The 12500-nt window shown below is 36.2% G+C and overlaps 1 long non-coding RNA gene across 3 annotated transcripts in view; it reads left to right on the forward strand.

Moving 5' to 3' along the window:
- Nucleotides 1-12500, forward strand: part of LOC135214118 (uncharacterized) — a 21038-nt gene that overhangs the window by 6982 nt on the left and 1556 nt on the right. The window contains exons 1-2 of one of the 3 annotated variants that reach the window (XR_010314271.1): nt 6234-6291; nt 11984-12105. This is a non-coding gene — a long non-coding RNA (uncharacterized LOC135214118). Of the gene's footprint in view, nt 1-6233; nt 6292-6337; nt 6871-11983; nt 12106-12500 lie in introns of those variants that run through there. The other 2 variants (XR_010314272.1, XR_010314273.1) reach the window with 2 other exon arrangements.

The following is a 12500-nucleotide window of genomic DNA, read 5'->3' on the forward strand; positions in this document are numbered from 1 at the left end:
AATAAGAGCGAGTCTCTTCCTAAACAATAATAATAAAGTTAATTGTTATAATGAAACTCAGTTTTTATGACTGATCATTTTACTCGTTTACCTGTTCAAGCTGAAATCACCTATTATTATATAGTAATCCTTAATGTTCTTGTTATATTCATGTATTTGTATGAACACAGACAAAATCGCCTGATTGAGAACCATGAACATAATTACCCCCCCCTCTCTCTCTCTCTCTCTCTCTCTCTCTCTCTCTCTCTCTCTCTCTGATATATAAAAGAGTGAAGGTAATTTTGTGATATTTTCCCCACATTTCGTCATAAAAAATATAGGAACCTCGTCCAATGAGTAGCGAAGGAAAAGGCCAGCTGAAGAATTTAGTGTAGAATAAGATTTACAGAAGTGCCTTAGCATCTGAATCTTTTGTTTTGATTTCTTATATTTTTATCCTTATTTGCTCTGGACGTAATATGTTGAAGAGTTTACTGGGATTTATTCTCCATCATGATAATTAGATTTTTTCTAGGTTTTCATATTTTCTTCTTCTCGTGTATTTTGCTTTGAGATAGAATTAGATTGCTTTTTCTTTTATTCCCATGTGTTTTATTTTGAAAAGTTATTAGGCTGTCTTTTTTTATTTATTTATTTTATTACACATCACAAATTTTTTTTATTCTGAGGTAGGAATTGGGAGGTTCGCTTGTGGTTACGTGACTGCACATGCGCAGTAAGTTGCAGACTTTGGTACTTTTTATGTGCGTGTTAATAAACATTTCGATTAATTAGCTACATTTAAAGCTTGTTAAATAGTGTGTGTTTGTCTCTGTATTTGGAATATCTTTGCATTTGTAATAATGTCACATAGAACTGGAGCGTCATGAATCTTGGTGATTGCAGTTCCCGACTACATTAGGGGAGCGTTGCTGCCTTCTTGTGTCGAAATTGAGATGTCGCGACGAGGAAGACTAAAGGTCTATTTAAAACTTCGTTTTGTTCTTTTGCTTCATTTTGTCTTTATCCTAACGAAAGTTCTTGTTAATAGTACCTTGGACATCACTGAGAAGGTTACACTTGTTCTTTTACTTGGTAACTCTGATGTTTTCTAAGACTCATATATATATATGTGAGCACTTGTTCAAAATGGCAGATTGTGGGAATTACACGTTCTTGGAAGTAATAAGATGAAGTAAAATCTCAAGTGTATTAACAGTATGTAAAGTCAGAGAAATGATTGCGTGCGATTGGACTGCTGTTACTCTGAACTGCAATGACACTGTAATGAACAGCAAAGCTCCTTACGAATTTGAGTGAAGCATCTTACTATTATTAGTATTCTTATTATTAATGCTGATAGTGTTGATAAAGTCCGGACGCAAGCCTAAATTCTCATCATTATAATGAGGTATCAATTTTTAATGAAAGAGAGAAATAGATATGGGGAAAAAGGAATATAGGTCACAGTTTTTAAAATAAAGAAGAAAATATTCCATTAAAGTAAGTAAACGAAAAAATATGTATTCAGATTTCTCGGATGTAAAAGCTCCTAGTAATTAGCCTATGTCAGATCGGACTGTAGTCCATCTCTGTTGGAGAGTTGCCTGCGCGAAACTTTTCATTATACAAAGGATTATTGGGTGGGCACCCCTCCCGGGTGAAATTTTAGGGTATCCCCTTAGAGGCTGACTGATGGATAACAGAAGTTTAGAGAGCACATGTTTTCTTAAAAAACGGAGCATGTAAATACATGTGTGTATATATATATGTATATATATATGTGTGTGTATATATATACACGCATATATATCTATATATTTTTTACTCACATCAGGATCGAACCCAGGTATTTCAATTGAAAGGCAAGGACCCTGACAACTAAATCACATTTTATTACCAATAAATGATAAAATGCTAAAGGTAAAATTAGTTCACTTCGACGCTCTGAAATCTAATTACCATAAAGGACATTCCTGAAAATGAAATAATCACGGAGATGGAATCGGGAACTAGAATCGGATGAGGAAACTCACAGATGCAAAGAAAGACAATACCGGAAAATAGCTTTAATGGCGATGACTCAATATATTGACAATCCCCAATCCTTGATGAGCGAATAATTGGGGGAGAAGCCTCCAGACGAAATGGAAACATGACATTTTTGTCATCACACTTATACCTCCAGATCCTTTTTCGAAACCTGGATAAAAAAAGGTAGTGGAGGGAAGAAGTGGGTTGGCGGGTGAGGACATATTGCGAGATGGAGTTTGGTGTTGCCGATTGGGAGTGAGTGTCATGGATGGCATTGCTATAAGTGCACGAGATGCTTCAGACGCCCTGAAATATTTCTCTTCTTGAGTGTGATTCAATATTAGGTAGTAGCCTTTGTTCACATGAAAGGAAGGAACCTAAGTTGTTTTCCAACCAACGCATCCTCAGTTTAGCAGATGTTTTGGCACAGGATTCAGTCCTCCTCTTTTAATACCCTGCTTCTCCTGTTTGGCTCCGCCCTCGTGACCTTGACCGTTCTCTGCCCACGGTGTTCCAGGTGTTCGTGTCTTGTGTAAGGGCGCTTCTTCTCTTTTGTGGAGTATATAATTTTCCTTGATATGCCGTCTTCGAATCCATTCCCAGTGTTGCCTGCCATTACATTGTTAGGGGATGTTATAAAGGCATTCTCTGCAATCAGTCTTGCCGTTTTGTGAGTATTCCTGTAAATAAAATTCTTGTATTCCCAGTCTATTCTTTGGTCTTTTTCCCGACAGTGTTTGGCAACTGCCAACGTCTGTTGTAGTGTCTGATGTTCTGTATATGTAAATGTCACGAGGGCAGAACCAAACAGGAGAAGCAGGGTAATTAAAAAACCAAGAAGCCAGCAGACTCGCATAAATACAGCTGGCCTACCTCTTCGGTCATTTCATGGATACTTGATAATGAGGCCTGAATGTCCTTGAAAGGTTGTAACTTTTCTGAATAAATATCTCTGGTAGATACTGTCCGGTTTTAATGAGGTCCTTCTAGTAATTGTACCATTGCACAGATCAGTTCTGTATGTAATAAGTTAACATATGTGTATATGTTTGTGTATGTGTGTATATATGCGTGTTTATATATTATATATCTTTGCATTAATATATAATCTGTCCAGTCAATCATTTCCTTTTCGTGTCTTGTATAGCAGTTGTGGAATGGAGTCTGGCGAACGAGCACATATTGGCGATAAATTTCTCTTGAGTAATTCGTTTTAGATTTATAGCTAAGTTTAGGTAGAGTTTTATTTTTTTCGAGATATGGCCTATATGTTAGTCCTAATATTTTTTTGGACAGTTAGCGTGAGGCACATATCTTAAAAAAAACACATACGATAGCTTAACCATTTCTAAAATTTTTGTTTGTTTTTATTTACTTTCCAGTTTTGCATAACAAAACACTAAACCTTCATTATCGTCGTATGAAGCCCCATATGAGTGCGTCATTGTGCTTTAAATATTAATTTTTGCATTTCTGTGTCCCCTATATTAGATTGGTACTGACGAAATGTTGATATTTAAAGATGCTAAACTCTTATCTTAATAAATGTAATGGCTATTTAGCAGTTACAGTATCGTGCCAATCACCCTACAGGAGACCTTCAATAACTGTTGCTTTCGCCAAGCTATCTCTCCTCACGCCCAGCCTGTGCTACTTCTGACCCTGTTTCTTAGTCTGTGCTTCTGACCCTGTCACTTACTTGTGTTTTTCGTGAGTTTTGGTCCTTCCAACCCCATTCCTTTTCTGTCTTGTAGATCAGGTGTCTTAGTACACACACACACACACACACGTTGAATAGTCAACCATATGGTAGTCCTGACCAATGTTTCATACAGTTATTCAGCGTATGTCAAAGATTCGCTCTACAGTTGCAGTCATTGACTTTTTTTCAACCTATTTGCTGTTTGTTGGCGAGATATGTTGATGACATGTCGACCACCGTAAATGAAAACAAAAGTTTCATTGACTGTTTCCTTATAGTGTGCCATGAGAAGAAGAAAATGGATGCGTCCACTGTCTCTTGACACGGTTATGCTCTCTCAAATTCATTGCTTCCTCTTCGCCTTCATCTCTTCTGGCTTGATGTTTTGTGTTCAGCTTTTATTCAATTTCCTGGGAGATCCACAAAGACACCAATGATGATGAAGAGGGCGTTTTTTTTTTGGGGGGGGGAGGGCAAAGTTATCCTCCATCCTACTGAAGTTATATTACTTTGAGTGACTTAAAGACCAATTTAGGTCTCAAACAAAGTATTTTTTTTTTCTAAATGATGAAAGTTATACTTCATCATAAATACAACGAAGATCACTTGTGGTAACGAAAAACATCATTTTATAACTAGATAAATGATCTCAAATAATCTAGGAAAAGTAGTCTTATCTCAGGTAACCACTATCTGATATCGTCTCATTTCCATCTTAAGCTCCTTTTACTATTTCTTTTATTCACTTGGCGCTGCTGTCCAACCACTCCAACTCCCCGCTTTCCAATGTCTTGCGCTCTGAATGGCCGAAAGTGCCCCAGTAGGTACTTGTCTTGACGGTCTAAATTTCATCAATCAATCGGCTGTCTTACATCTTACATCAAAGACTGTACTTAACCGAAGTTACACATCAGGGAACTGAAGATATTTGGTTCTTTATGATAAACACCACACGTTTTCCCTGCAGAAGTCTGTTAAGAAGGAGGGGTGTTGGAAAATGTTGGGGGGCAGGGGGGGGGGGGGGGGGGGTTGTTGATTGAGGTCGAAAGGTTAAAAACGATACAGAAGGAAGTTATGGCTCTTTCCTGTCAGGAATACAAATGCCTTAGACTGTTCCCTTTCTTATGGTGCAGGTCAATTTCTCTCTCTCTCTCTCTGCCCCTTAGCTCCACCACAGTCCCAGAATGTGTCGCATGCGCTATACCACAAGGACCACTGTATCTTAATCCAGCCAAGAAGGCCTAAACTATGGAACTGTTGTCGCCCTCACTACAATTCAGCCGTCACTTATGGACCGGTTCACTCAGCTGGAAATAAGCAAGGCATTTCATGAACATTTTGGCAGATGAGCCAAGTTATTTGATACCACCCCTTTCAACAACATGAAAATAATTTTCAAATCTAAATGAAGGAGGACCTCGGCGAGGTAATTCCATCCCAGGAGGATAGAAATTTATTTACAGGTACCCCCCCCCCCCCCCCCCCCCGCCTCTCTCTTCTCTCTCTCTCTCTCTCTCTCTCTCTCTCTCTCTCTCTCTCTCTCTCCTATTACAAAGAGGGAAGTGTTTACGTTACTCAAAATAAATATGAAGTAAACAGCTGAGCAGTTGAACTCGCATAAAGCATATTACCCATCATGCATTCTGTGAGAGTTGGACGTTTCAGCGTCATTCATGTGACTCAGTGACTTTTGGTCCGGTACCCAACGTGTCATGGCCGTGCAGAATTCGCTGTGATTCTGACGTTTTGTTGTTATCACAGCAGATGAATGTCCGCGCGTCAGTAAGAATTCCCTGTATTTTGATGTATAGATTTTCAGAGCAGATTTTTATTCGGGCCATTTTGTTCAGATGTGCTACCACGTGATTTTTTTCCTTTTTATCAAGCTTTTGGTAACGTATTTTATTTCATTGTATTATTATTATTATTATTATTATTATTATTATTATTATTATTATTATTATTATTATTATATATATATATATATAGTATATATATATATATATATATATATATATATATATATATATATATATATATATATATATATATAGTATATCATGCTTTTGTATGTGCATAATGTATACACATTATAAATATATATATATATATATATATATATATATATATATATATATATATATATATATATTTAGTTATTGTAAGAGCCGCAATACCTTCTGGAATTCTTCGCATTGTAGCTCTTGCATGCTAAGGCTGATTGCATTTAGTCACTGCCTTCAGTGGGTTCAGACCCGATCAAATGAGGTGCACTTATACAATGCTCTTTATATGTGCAAATTATCGCAGGGTGTAGTGATATGGAGTTATGGTAGTTCCATTTGACAATGTCCTTGAGAGAGAGAGAGAGAGAGAGAGAGAGAGAGAGAGAGAGAGAGAGAGCGTAATTGGTGGATGGATGGTTAACAATTGAATTGGCTGTTGGTGAGTTCTGGGTTTTTGCTGGTGCGGTTGGAGTTAGAGTGATGATCAGGTGAGTCAGTCTTTGGTCAGAGCCTTTGATGGTCAGTAGTGTCGGTAGCGGTCTGTGAGCAGTACTGAAGGCATTGGTGGTCAGTCAAATTGTGTTATTGGTTTGTTGTTTAGTTGTTGTTAAGTTTGATATTGTTTGTTTTAGAGTTGTTGTGCCTGTGTTGTTAGATTTGTTGTGCTTGTGAGTTTCTGTTGAGTTGTATGGAAGTTGTTGTAGTTGAGGGTGGTTGTTGTTTTAGGGGAGCTATTGTGGTTTCTTGGTGTAGTTGTGAGATATTGAGGCTTGTTGTTGGTGAGCTGTTGTGATTTCTTGGTGTTGTTAGTGGGTGTGTGTTGCCTTTTTGTGTTGTTTTTTGTTAGTGATTTTGTGCAGTGGTCTTTTGTTGTGGTTGTGGTCCTTTTTGTTTGCTGTGTTGTTGAGTTATGGTTGTATTCCTTGTTTGTGTTGTTGAGTTGTGGTTGTAGTCCTTGTTTGTTTGCTGTTGTTTAGTTGTGGTTGTATTCCTTGTTTGTTGTTGAGTTGTGGGGTTGTGGTCCAGGGGTGTTGTGTTGTTGTTGTTGTTGAGCTGTGGGGTTTGTTCTTGGCTGTCTTGTTGTTGGTTGTGTGTAACAGCGGCCGTATCCAGTGAACAGTACAGCTCCTGAGTGTCAAATAGTTGGTAAGTTCATGTGTTTTGAAATTTTTTTTTTTTTTTTGGGGGGGGGGATCCCGCCACAATGAGCTTTGCTTTTTCTTTCTTTCAGACCATAAGAAAAAAAAAAAAAGTTAAGTGTCGTAGTTCCAAATTAAGGTGTCGCGTGAGAGGACAATTAAATGTTATTTTTCTTAATTTCCACATTTTCATTTTTATTTACATTTCGTTCTTGGCATTCGTACAACAGATTAGTGAGCTAAGAGTTAAGGGAAATTCTAAGTATTCACTCAGCCGTACTTTTACCTTGGAAATTCATTTTTCCTACAGTTTTAGTAGTTTATGAGGAAGTTATCTTTTGCCGGTCAGCAGTTTTTTACCTCCTATCTCTACCCTACAATGATGGGGGACCTCTTGAATTCGGGGTTTTGGTTGGGGGAGAACGCACGTAAATAAAGCGGCCATGTTTGTGTTCTGGAAAAGTTCGACGGATAAGCAAACCGTCAGGGAGCCATATGCCCCAAGTAGGGAGAAGATGAGGGAAGGAGAGGATCACGGGTGGGGGGTTTCGGTAGAGGGTGAGAGAGGGTAAGGAGTTAGAAGGGGGGTTAAGTAGAAATTTCAGGGCTTGTGCAAATGATAGTTCACCGACACAAAACAACTTCGTCAAAAGCAGTAAAAGCTGTCAAGAAAATCTGTTTTCAAGGTGAAAATAGGTGCGAAGCAGTTACTTAGAAATAATGCAATTACGTAGAAACAACGCAATTAAGTAAAAATAACGCAATTACGTAGAAATGCCATTTGCGTAAAGACTGTAAATCACAAAAGCATTAACCATAAACTTAAATGTTAAACATATAAACCAGTCTGCTTTCGCTGCCGCATTTCGGGGAGGGAAAAAGTTTTTTGTTTTAACATTCAGCGCCTCAGTGGCGTGGTTGGTTTGGTGTTTGCTTCTCACCTCAGTTGTCGCGGGTTCGATTCTCGGCCATTCCATTGAGGAGTAGGAGATTTGTATTTCTGGTGATAAGTTCACTCTCGACGTGGTTCGGAAGTCACGTGAAGCCGATGGTCCCGTTGCTGAATAACCACTGGTTCCATGCAACGTAAAAACACCATACAAACAAACCGTAATGACGATATAATTAATTGATTTACTATAAAAGCCGTAATAATATGAACTGAATTCACTATAATTAACATGACTTAAGGGATAAAAAGATCGCTATGTTGAAGTCAAGACACCTGTAACTTAGCCTGTATGGGTGATTAGGCTTCTGATTCGTCGAAAGATTTGGGGGGAGGGTGATAACGTCATTAAGACAAGCTGCCAAACAAATATTATATAATATATTATATAATATATATATATAACCATGATATATATATATAGATATATATATATATATGATATATATATATATATGAGATATTTTATATATATATATATGATATATATATAACTATATATATAGATAATATAATAGTTATATATATATATTCTATCCTATATATATATATACTATATATATATATATATATATATATTATATATTATTATATATATTACATATACATTATATAGGTGTGATATATATCTATATCGATATATTATATATATATATATATATATATATAATATATATACTATATATATATATATATATATATATATATATATATTACATATATATAGTTGTGTGAGAGCGTAGTTCCACGGCTACCAACCCGGTGGTCCGAAGTTCGATTCTCGGCTCGGCCAACGCGGAACCAGAGGAATTTATTTTTGGTGATTGAAATTAATTTCTCGATTCAATGTGGTTCGGATCCCACAATAAGCTGTCGGTCCCGTTGCTGGGTAACCAATTGGTTCTTAGTCACGTAATAATATTTAATCCTTCGGTCCAGCCCTTGGAGAGCTGTTAGTCAGCTCAGTGGTCTGGTATGTTGTTTTTGATTAAGCTGACCTTGTGTCAGCACGGGCTCTTGCTCACAGAGCAGCCCATAACAGCGGTCTGGTAAAACTAAGATATACTTAACTTGTGTGTGTTAGCGTGTGCGTGTGAATATAAAAGGCCCACAAAACACTATTTGAACGTTGCAACCATATATTACGAGCACTTCCTTCTGTGACCCTGATCACATTTCTCCGGAGCCTTTTCCTTGCTCATTTGTTATGGGCAAGAGAAATCAGAACCTATTATTTATATTTGGGGTGAAGAGGAATCGGGTTAGTATTACCATGGCAATTAATGTTCCCCCGGGGAAGTTAGTTCTCTGAAATATCTTCTGGCATTACTTTTTATGTTTTGCCATTTTTTTCTGTTGGTTACCGGGAAACGTTTATGAGTTATGATACATTTCAGCATTTTGTATGACCTTATTGCGGTGAAATTATTTTTTTATTCGTGTAAGGTCAAGATATATTATTTTCACGTTTCTTATTTAAGCTTTTTAATTGTATTTTCTCTCAAAGCGCCTTGATCGTAGCTATTCATATAAATTTCATAGATTAGATTGTTTGTAAATTTTAAGTAGTTATAAAAACTACTAACAATTATAATGTTCTAAAAGCCATTCACTAAGAGCATCTTAATTTCAGTGGTCTTTCTTATTGTTTCTTCTTCAAACTTAAGGAAAAAGGGAATCGGAAATATTGAGGTATTGATTAATAGCGTCTCTCTCTCTCTCTCTCTCTCTCTCTCTCTCTCTCTCTCTCTCTCTCATATATGAATAGGTGCGCTTGAAGGGAGCTTTTCTTTCTGCCTGGCGCGCTCTGTCAGCCGGTGCTCTGTCAAGTTGTCAAGTTAGTGCAGCTGTCTGGGTCGTCAAATGTAATGTCCTTTAAGGGAGGTAGTCTGTCTGTCAGTTTGTCAGTCTTACTTTGCAGATTCTCTTACACCCTGGAAGGGATTAAGCTTAGTTATGTCTGGTTGAAATCGCCCATCTCTCTACCACCTTTTGTCATCGTCTGCCACTCTTCCCATATCATTACAACCTCCCCTATACAAATGAAGGGTTCCAGTCAAGCTTTGTTCAATTGCAGACCATCATGGCGCCGTAGATGAACATGGAGGTGGAATACTAATCCCTCTGTCAGTCTGTCACTGTGACTGTCGTGACCTGGTCATGACACTTTCCTGTGTTCGGTTGCTGGGGTTTCACTCAAACTTGAAGTTTTTTTTAGAAAAGGAGGTTGCTTTTTAGTCTGAAGGTTAGTGTGTCTTTCACACTTATGTTAACCAACGTGGCTGAAGGGATTTCAGTTAATTTGGTGTAAGGGTGGGGCATCATACTTGGATTTGCATAAGGGAAAATCTTTCGTGTAAATGTGCGTCCGTTATTGTTTCACAACGGTTGTTATCAAGACTTTTGCTTTGTTAAATGGATTTGAGTCTTCGTAAAGAAACGGGCCATCATGCGTAGACATCTTTGAAGACGTTTTTGGCAGATTTCAGTAATCGCAACTTTCGAAGGAAGGTGGTTGGGGTTAATACGGAACATCGCTACTTTAGCAATACTTGCAGGATATTGACAAGGGTTAGCATTTTGGACTAGATTGGTGTATTATTGTGTGCCTAGAGAACGTGGGAATCTCTCTCTCTCTCTCTCTCTCTCTCTCTCTCTCTCTCTCTCTCTCTCTCTCTCACACACACACACACAAATATGATATACATATATATGTATTATTGTTACGGCCTCTGAGAGAGGTCCGCTTCAGGTTCGATATGAAATAAATAAAAAAAAAAAAAATTTTTCAACACCAACAGTTGAAACTGAGGATACGAATATAGAAAGAAAGACTAACACAACTAAAGTTTATTTACAAGCTTACCAACAAAGGTAAATGCAGAATGGTATCTCCTATTTACATAAAAAGGCAAAATCTTACTCTGCATGAACTGGGGGAACAGCGAGGTAATTCAAATACTTGCTGGCAGGTTTAGCGACTCGTAGCGATACTTGAAAAGTCAGGAACTCCACAAAACCTCTAGCAGGAGACTACTTCTTCGAAGTCTTCTCAACATCGAGATAACTCGGTCGTCCACTCCTGGAGATGACTAGACCAAAATCCAACCAACTCTCGAGCAACTTTTCTCATCTCTCTCGGATGATCTCTGCTGCTGCTGATCTCTCACTGATAATCTGATCTGTGGCTCTTACTGAAGATATCTCTCTGTGACTGACTGGTGATCTCTCTTTGACGATCTCTGCTTTCTCCAACTTCGACCGTCGTATTTATAAGGCACTCTGGGGGGGAAGCCTACGGCGAACGTCACAGGCTCCCGAGATTACTAGAACTTCTTAGAAGACTCTCGACGGAATATTGCATCATATTTCGCTGCGTTTCTCCCGCCACTTAGGCGCGTGTTGCGCTCCACAACACGCCCGACGATTCCCGAACAACCGTGAAAAGAGGCGCCTCCAACACGGGCGCGAAAGCCTCCTTGCTGCCGAACTCCTCGAAAATGCATTTTCCTTTCCTTTATCTTTCTTTGCTATGAAGCAATTACCATCACAATTTTATATATATAATATAAATATATATATATATATATATATATATATATATATATATATATATATATATATATATATATATATACTATATATAATATACATATACATATACATATATATATCTATATACATATATATATATATATATATATATATATATATATATATAATTATATATATATATATATATATATATATATATATATATATATATATATATATTATATATATATATATATATATATATATATATATATATATATATATAATATATATATATATATATATATATATATTATATATGTAATTGCGTAAAATCCCCTCTAGTAATTTTTTGAAAAGTATTTTTATAAAATATATTATGTTTATATTTTCTTTGTATTAGAAAAACTAAAAATATGTTAGATATACATATAAAATTTTTATTAAGTTGATGATAAAACATATTTTGAAATATTTGAAACAATATTTCTAGACAAGTTTGACGTTTAAATTTACGTCCCTTAAAATAATATCCCACAGTTTCTGCTTAATCATTGGTAAAGTGGCAAAAGGTTTTAAAATCACCAATTTCTTTTTCAACGCCAATAATATTTACATTTTTACTTATAAATGACAGAGATACCGACGCTGCCATCACCTGACGTTGCAGCATCGGATTGAAAACAACTTTGTGCAAGAGAGGAAAAGAGTAATAAGAGGCGAATAAAGGACCGCTTTCAATCTCTATTGTTGTCGGAGGTAATAAAGAGTCAAAATGTCCTTTTCGGATGTTATTATTTTTTGTCTTTTTTAAGTTTTCTTTTTATTTTATACCAATTTGAATAAAGTATATTTTTATAACGCTAATAACTTGGAAATTTGAGATAATTTTTATCAATTTCCATATTCTAAATATTTTTGGTAGTACATTTTTTATATAATAAATTGTATTTTTGTAATACATCTTTTATATTTTTAGTTATAATTTTTGTAATATTTTTGTAGTACATTTTTTATTTTTATTTTTATAACTTATATCAATTTCAATAGTATAAATGACATTTTTTGTAATACAATTTTCATTTTGATTTTTATAACACATCAGTTAACATTTTTTAAATTATATTTTTTGTCATACATTTTTTACATCGAAA

Source organism: Macrobrachium nipponense, chromosome 45, assembly GCF_015104395.2.
Source record: "Macrobrachium nipponense isolate FS-2020 chromosome 45, ASM1510439v2, whole genome shotgun sequence".
NCBI lineage: Eukaryota > Metazoa > Arthropoda > Malacostraca > Decapoda > Palaemonidae > Macrobrachium > Macrobrachium nipponense.